Raw genomic sequence first — 8,646 nt, 5'->3', positions numbered from 1 at the left:
GTTTTGGGTTAAAAAGTAGAAACTTCTGATCTAACTAAAGAAAGGAGCCCCTTGGAGAATTTTTCTTTAGGATCTATTAGTGAGCTTTTCCCAGGTAGTGTTTTGGGTGGATGTTTAGTTCTCAAATTATGTGGAGTCTATTATACCAGAAACTGCCTTTCTCCTGCATGCCCAGAGGTCTCTACATTAATCCTCTACTCAGTCAATGCACAGTCTTCATTACCATTTTGACTGGAGCTTAAGGTTTTGCTGGAACATGGGGCAGCAAAGGGAGACAACAAAATAATACCAATGGGCCAGGAAACATATGTGACCTTTGCATTTGTCACAGCCACTTAGAGAAGTGGGTGCTGTTTGCTTCATAACCATTGCAGTACCCTTCGCAGGTAGTTAATGTATTCCTCCAGTACATGAAAGAATAATTGGATAGCCACTTTTTTAAGCTCTATGTAACCAACTGTATCAAGTTTACCACTAAATGTCACAGTTTATCATAATCTAATCACCAGAGAGCAAGAAAAATGAGCATACTTGTCTCCATCAATAAATGAGTGATTATTCAGACAATAACTAGGTTTATTTTCTTTATTTCCATAAATGTTTGTAGTCTTATGAAGATGCTCTGGAGAAAGGATTATTTATGTTGGCATCCAGGCAGTATAGCAATAGGCACTTTAAAAAAGCTAAAGAAAGATGATCATTTAGAAATGATCCGAAAAGTCTTATTAATTTTCATTCTGCAGAAGGAATCTGGGACATGAGATTATTTACCAGATTAAAAATGCACTGCCTGTTCCATCTTAAAGCATGCAAGCCTGATGCACAATAGCATCACTGGAAAGCCAATAGCAAGGAAAGAGCCAGAATTTCTACTTTAGTTTTTATTTGTAAGACAACACAGCTATTCTTCAGCCAATTGGCCATTCTTCCATGTCCCACTTTTCGATGTTATGTAGTATCAAATGCTGATACTACTAGATAAAACCACTCCACTGACAATGGTAAAAACAGTTTTGATCAGCATCAGAAAAAAAGAAACAAATGTATAAAATTGGCCTCAAGTCTCCAGCATGTTCTAACATGAAGAAAGTTATAGCTTGTCCCCAGGGGGATGTCAAACTCCATCTCTGATGGCTGAGCAAATCTAATGCCATGCGACACCTGTGTGTGCACATGCCTGCCAGGAGACAGGTGTGTGCTGTAGTATTTCATACAACCAGATGTCCTCAGCCAAGGCACCGAGTCGCCTGAGCCTCTGATGAGAAAACAGAGATGTCAGGGAAGGAAAACAATTCTCTCCATAATCCATTTGCCCTTGCAGATAATTCCTCACGCCTCCAGACTGAAGAGTGAACATCTGACGGGCACTCATGCAGCGGCGGCAGCTCAAGGGTTGAGAGGAGGAAACGTACGAAGAAGAGTTGGAAGATATTTTTGTGACAAAAATAGCCATGCATCAGCCTGAGTGAGTGAGAAGGGATAAGGACTCTTTTTCTTTGCTCGAGTGGAAATGCTAATGACAGCAGTCTAGGGAAGCTTTGCCATATTTGGCCACCAGAGTCTGATGGGTGTTTGCAGGGCAGCCCTGGTTAATGACTTCTTGCTTTACTTGCAGAGAGCTACCAGTCTGAGAGCATTTCCCCTCAATTTCCTTGGAAACACAGGGGAGATGCCACAAGACAGGAACTTCTCTATGATTTCATCACCCACACTGAGTGTGTATTCAGGGTGACAGACTGAAATCCCTGAGCATGGACATGGGAGATCTGGCTTCAATTCTTCCTTCTCTCTTCACATCTGTCTCCTGCCCTGCCCTTTGAAGCTGCTGCATGTCTCTAGACACAAGGCCCCAGCCTTATGGATGGGGAAGAGCCAAAATGACTTTTTTTTCGTCCCTGCTCTGTTTTATCATATTACGCATGCATGAAGTACTTAGCAACAAAAAATCTGGATCTTTTCATTGCTGCTGTAACATAACAAGATGACAGTTTCATGTATTTCTTCCTAAGGTTTCTGTGACTTTCTGTGACTCTGGTTTTCCTCCAGGCACTGAGCAAGGGCTTGTGCTGGAACATAAGGAGAGCCATTAATCCCTAAAGAAAGGTTAAATGGAAACTAAGGCAAATTGAAATCTGGGTCTTGTGCAGGATTGCCACTTCATGACTTGGGTCTATAGTTGCAGAGATCTTTGAAAATGTCCTTTAACCCCTTAAAACACTAATTTTAAAGCTTCTGTTAGCTGACATTTCTGTAATACATCACTGCAAAATATCTTCATAATGGCTTCTGGCAGTTCATGGCATCTTGGTGACCTAAATGCTGCTTTTGTGCAACACTGGCCTGCAAACAGCAAGTGGTCTGGATTATTTTGCATTTCCTATAGCCCGTTCAGAAGAGGGGAGGGGGAAATAGCAACAGCAGGAGGCACCTAGTAGGGGGACAGGATATGGGAAACAGGAGGGAGGGAACAAGCTGAAGAAGATGGATGGGTGCAGGAGGCACCATTTTTGTGCAGGGAGAGTTAAATTCCAAAGTTAAAGGGAACTGGGTGGCAAATAGACTCAAGACATCCTCTTGTGCCAGCTACCAGAAACATGAGTGCCCTTGCTGCCTATCGCTCCTGGCAGCATATCCCGTGGTGCTGCCAGTGCCCATGCTGCACAGGACATTACCCCCACAGCTGCTCAGGGCTCCTCAGTATCCCTCCAATGCCTGGGCAGACCACTGCTTTCCCTTCTGCAGCAGTTCTTCAGGTTGAGATCTTGGCCAGCTACTTCTCCACTTATTAAACTGAAATGATGCTGATTAGAGCAAGAAGGCAAATGAGAGCTCCATTGTCCTTGGGCCTCTCTGTACCCATAATAACAAGAAGAGCCTGCGTCGTGAGGCATCTCACCTGAACAGACAGGACAAAGACCAAGAGGATTTTTATTCCTCCTCCTAATTCCTTCATGAAAAATGAGCTGAATATACATTTTATCTTCCTATTGAACAATGTCTTTTAAAAAGACAGATGGTGCTTTCTTCTTTCCTTTTTCAATTACTGTTTACAACTATTTTCTACTGCATTTATGAAGTACTTCAAAAGCTTTCTTGGAAGTCATACACCCCAGAGTCATTTGGAAGTAGTACAAACCAAGCAATCACAAAAAGGGGGGTGGTAAAAAAAAAATTACAGGTTAATAAGATTTCAGACAGTAGAAAAAAGTCATAGTTCAGAGCTGCTGTTTGAGAAACTCTGAACCTATTTATTTCCGTTCTCTCACTTCTTATTTTAATGTACCGCAGTTGAATTAACCTTGGCAGAATTTGCAGCCCTTTTGGTCCATTTGGTACACTGAGTCTTTAATGTCCCAAGTGGTCCTATGATCTGTTAATTACCTTATTGCATGCAAAGCTCCACAGGGCTATTTCTCTACAAGAATTCTTCGTCAGGGTCAAATTACTTTTGGGGACCCCTTTCTGTGTGATGTCAAGCGTCCTCTGCTCCTCACAGGGAGTGTAAAAACCTCTGCTCATGGCAGGATGCATTCAGCCATTTGCAGGATAAGACAGTGTGTGAAGCAAATGATCAAAGTGGCCCATTAGGTAAATCCATGCTCTCATCGTTAACCATCCTGAAAGTTGCAGTAGAATGGTTTTCATTTTTCATTTTGCATTCCAAGCACCATGCTTAATTTTGACGTTCCCTCTCTTCATAAGCAGATCTGGTGCTTGGCTCTGGAGGGCTGAACAGCAGCCAACAGCTGAACTGAGGCGGTAAAACATCATCCTGTTCCTTCCTAACCCCAAGGAATTGTCATAAGCAAGGGGAGGTTTTGAATGAATGGTTATTTCTGTAATGCAAGGCCCTATTCAAAGGCAATAGGTGAAAAAGCATTGCAACAAACAGTTCAGAGAGATTTGAGTTTTCCCCATTTACACAGGATCTTTTATCCCTGCCTGGCAGAAATACCAATTGATTGGAGGCACTCTTTCCCATTGCCTAAACCCCATGCTACAGTTTGCTTTTCTTCAGCCCAAACTATTGCCTATTACCTTTTAAACTGGCAAATTTTCCTTCTGTGAATAGCAAAGATCCCCAGGTTCATGGTCCCCATGGCAGCAATGTCTCCTGGGTGTCCCTTATGTCTTTCTAAAGCTCAGTAACTGCAGGGTCTCTGTTAATAACATTGCAGTATTTTTTCAGTTTTCTTTTCCGGCTGTTCTCATCTGCACGGGGGGAGTACATAAAGCTTCTCCTGAGGACTGCTCCTTAGGGGAGGTTGTCACTGAATCCTCCACTCTGAGCACCTTTCTTCCCAGTTCCTGCCAAAGCGGAGAAATATGGACTCTCTGGTGTCTGGCAGAGGCAGAGGCAAGCAGACAGCTCCCCTCCATCCCCTGCAGTCCTTCATTGCTGCTCTCACCCAGCTCTCTGGATCACAGAGCAGTGCCCTACATTCATCTGTGAGGAGGTCCTCCACAAAGCACTGCACAGGGCAGCAGCAGAGGGCTTTGGTCTGGGTCTAAAGCTCTATAAGGCCTTACAGCAAGCTCCTCAGAGTAGCTGTTGTGGTGGCTATCTGCCTGTGTTTACCCTTGCACATCCACTCTCCTGCAGCTGGGAAACAGCCCTCACACTTCTTGGTCATAACACTGTTTTGTGCAATTAGAACATCTCTCCTCTGAGGATCTTGGAGCCATTTATGACCAGCAGGGAGTAGGTCCCCACAGGGCCCTTTGCTGAGGGAGGTGAACATGGAAGTCCATCCATCAAACACTGCACGAGGGTGGGTTTTCTAGAGCATAAGGAGACACTCAGTCCATCTTACTGTGCCCCATCCAGCTGCACCCTGAATCCTCAGCTCCTTCCAGCCCAGACAGCAGCTGCATCAATTCCTCATCTGGATTAGGAATCTGATTCAGCACTGGATTAAATACATGTTCAGTTAAGGCACAAGGGTAAGAATTCACTGTAGCATTTTGCTAAGCCTGAAAGAGGATGATTTTAAGAAGTCACTATATTTAGGTCGGGGTGGGGGGGGGGGAACCTACAAATCAGAGAAGAGGGGGGATTATAAATAGGAATTTCTTCATATGCCTTATTCCCTCAAAAAGCCATCCCTGATATCTCCCTGGTTACCTGCTGGGGCTAGGCAGCTCATTTTGGCTGTGTTTTCACATTTTCCGCTTTTTGGGGTTTCTGGTACAACTTCTGGAAGCAGCAGGATGGGGACATTATAAAGACATAGAAAGAGCAGGGACAGTTTTCTGCACCACTAAGCAAGCACCAGTTTCAATAGTACTGCAGTACCTAAATGTGCCCTTGATAAGCAGAACTTGCTAATACTGTCCCTGGTGAGCAGCAGTCTTTACCAATCACAATTATTAAGCTAACTTGGTTTCTAGAGAGACATCCAACTAAAGAGATCAGTTTCTTAAAGCTGTGCAAATTTGTTATCATTACCTGCAGATGGGGAAACATGATGTATTCTTTGCTTCTCACTGCTTTTCCCAGGTAGCTGCTGATGGGCAGCAACTGGGTCACACCAAGTTGCTCCAAAAAGGCTGCTCCTTTCACACCTTCTTGGGCAGAATCAGCCACGTTGGTGGGGCAAATGATAGCGATGCAGCTCCAGGAGAGAAACAGGACAGGGACCACAGCCTTCTGACACCCTGCCCCTTGTTGGAGTTGTACACTGGTGCTGTGATCATGTGTTTTCTTCTCTGTGTTGGCTCCTTGCCGCAGCACATCACTCCTGGTACCATTGCCATAGTGATGGGCTTTCACCAAATGAGTTAAATTATACCAGGAATCGAAAGGGGTAGGATTTTTCTTTATTTTGCCTGAGGGAAATGACAACTGCAGCAGCATTCACAATAACAGTATTTGTACACATTTAAATACTGAATTCAGTGCTCATACATACAGAGAAGGACTATTTAATTCCTAAAAAAGAGGCCAGAAGTATTTCTTTTAGTAATGAATCTGGAATTGAAGAGCTGATTTGAGCTTTCTGGCTAAAATTGCAGATATTTTCTTTTCTTTTCTTTTTTTTTTTCTTTCTTTCTGAAATATATAGGAAAGATATTGAGGTCAAGCAAGTGTGGGTACTAGTAAGCCCTTCACAAATGTGGAGGAGGACCATTTAGCAGGATATTGGGACACAATGAGAGAATTAACTTCTATAATAATTTAGAAGCTACTCAGAAGGAAAAAAACACCTGTTAGGTAAAGTGAAATTAAGTCTTAATTAGCTAAACTCATAACTTTTACATACACAGTATAGACAAGGGAAGAAGCGTATTTGTGATATTCAGCTGCAAGAGTAAACTAGACAAGGTAAAGAAAAGGATTAGGAAGAAATTCATGATGTATAACATTAGAGCTGTAAAGTTGTATGAAGACATGTTTTATGCTGACAGAAAGGTCAGGGGAAAAGAGATGTGTGAGTGCTGCAGAATGGAAGTGTATAGTGATAGTAAACTACATCAAAGATGGACAAACGTTTGGTACTAGAGAGCCAGTCCTAAATGAGGACTCTTGTAAAGGGGACACAGTCATTAGACTGACAATTGCAAGAAATACACAGTTAAAGAATGGGGAAAAAAAACACCAAAAGCCAAGGTAGAGATGGTTTTCTTTGAAAAAAACGCGTTAAAAAATAATGTGGCAAATGAGTCTTGTCAAAGCTGGATTAAAAGAAGAAACTACAAGTATAGTCATGTCTGTACCAATATGCAAAAGAAAAGATAAAAGGTAGAAAGATGTAATCCTTACCATGCAGACACGCTCGAGGGTGTACTAGTGATATTACAGGAGGATGTACAAAGTTAGCCAGAGGTAGGAATGAAACACAATGCAACAAATGTGGCAGGACTGAGCACTGGACACTGCCAGTATGAGCTACATATTGCACTATGAGCCTGACTGAATGCTAAGGAAATAAAAAGATAAAAATAATGTAATTTCTCATTTAAAGTATTTTAAAGCTTTTTTAAAAGTATTTCCTAAAGGGCCTGGCAAGGTTAGCGTAAATTATGCTGGTGCTGTAGTGTGGGCTTTGCCAGTCAGTGTGTTTTGCTGGGAACAAAAAGATATATATACATCTGCAGCTATGAATGTAACTTGTAAGGGTTGTAAAAAAAGATGAGAAGTGTAAAAATTGTGCCACTTATTTCCACACTCCTGGGATCTCATTGAAGAGGTGTCACACCACACTACTGAGAAGTTGGCCCTACCAAACCTTTGTGAGAGCTGTATTCATCACAGTATCTAAAACTTGGAGGAAAACTTTTGATAAGATTCCTTGGCTTGCCTTGCTCTATGCTTGTGCCCCCAGTATCAGTCAGTGACTGCTGATGACTGTCTCCTTATGGTTATGTCATAGTCATGATACAAACTGGAAACAGGGAAAGCCAGGAATAGCATCACTGGAGGATCTTGCACCCCCAGTTGTATCACCACGCTTCACATTTATAGTGAATCCCTTTTCTCCTAGCCTAGCAATTAGACTCACTGCTTCCGTATCTAGAAACGCCATACTCAGCAGTTCATATTTTGCTGGTTGGTACAATTTACTACAGCCTTACCCTGAAAGCCACATTTAGTAGCCTATGCAAGGTGCACAAATGTATGATTTGTAAACTAAAGCACAATGACTGTGTATCCTGTGTTTGGATTATAAATATTAGCCTAGTACTTTGCAGGTCAAGGCTTCCCACTGTGTGCTCCTCTTTGAAAGGGACTCTGGTAAATTACATATGTGCTTGTATAAAAATGGCAGGCTTTTGCTGCAAGCTGGGTTAATAAATAGTTGTATTGTACAGCTGCCTCATTCACTCTGAAAGGTAGGTGACCTTGTTGTGCAGAGTCACCAAAAGCCAAAGCCAGGGTCTCAAGGGTCAGCTTGGGCTTGATTCTTCTTGGGGGGGGAGTTGCCCCATGGACTTTCTGTTCAGGTTTGGGTACACAGTGTGTTCAGGGGTGGGATTTTTATTCACTCCCCACTTTCCCTATACATCAGTGCTCTTCATAGTGATATCCAGGCTATTTACTTTGCCAGGGCCTCTTCTTTCTTGTCTATCAGATGGGCAGGGTTCCTCCCACCCTCCACCCAGCTGTGTGCAGGTCCAGGAGCTGTGAGGCAAATACTGATCATGGTTACTGTTTGCTTTTCTTGCCTTCCTGATGTTTCCACAGCCACACATAATGGAGGCAATTGGTGCTCTATAAGAAACCTTTGCATTTGACTCACACCATTTAAGGGATTAAAGGCAAGTCATGGCACAGTTCCCTTTCTGTCTTCCCACATCAAGTGCAGTATCACCTTAGCCAAATATGCAAACCCCCACACCAGTGACATTTTTAGGGGTGATTCTACTATATATTGCTGGGCAGCAATACAACCTCCACAGAAAAGTTCACATCCAGCTTCAAAGGGATAGGCAAAGTAGGGCAGGAAGCTTCTCGCTGTCTTTGGCAAGCCGTCAAGGTGACTGGGGGGGGGGTTCATGCCACACAACTGCCTCTGCCAATTCTCCCTCGCACCCTGTCAGCACCCAGGCTGTGCCCTGCACATCCCTCTTTATCAAGGGATGCTATGTGGCTGGTGAGTGTCTGGAGCTGCCACTGAGCCTAACTGGGATACAGCAGTCTGAGGG

The sequence above is a fragment of the Lathamus discolor genome, chromosome 10, assembly GCF_037157495.1.
Source record: "Lathamus discolor isolate bLatDis1 chromosome 10, bLatDis1.hap1, whole genome shotgun sequence".
NCBI classification, from domain to species: Eukaryota; Metazoa; Chordata; class Aves; order Psittaciformes; family Psittacidae; genus Lathamus; species Lathamus discolor.
The sequence above is the reverse complement of the archived record's forward strand: the minus strand, read 5'-3'. Positions refer to the sequence as shown.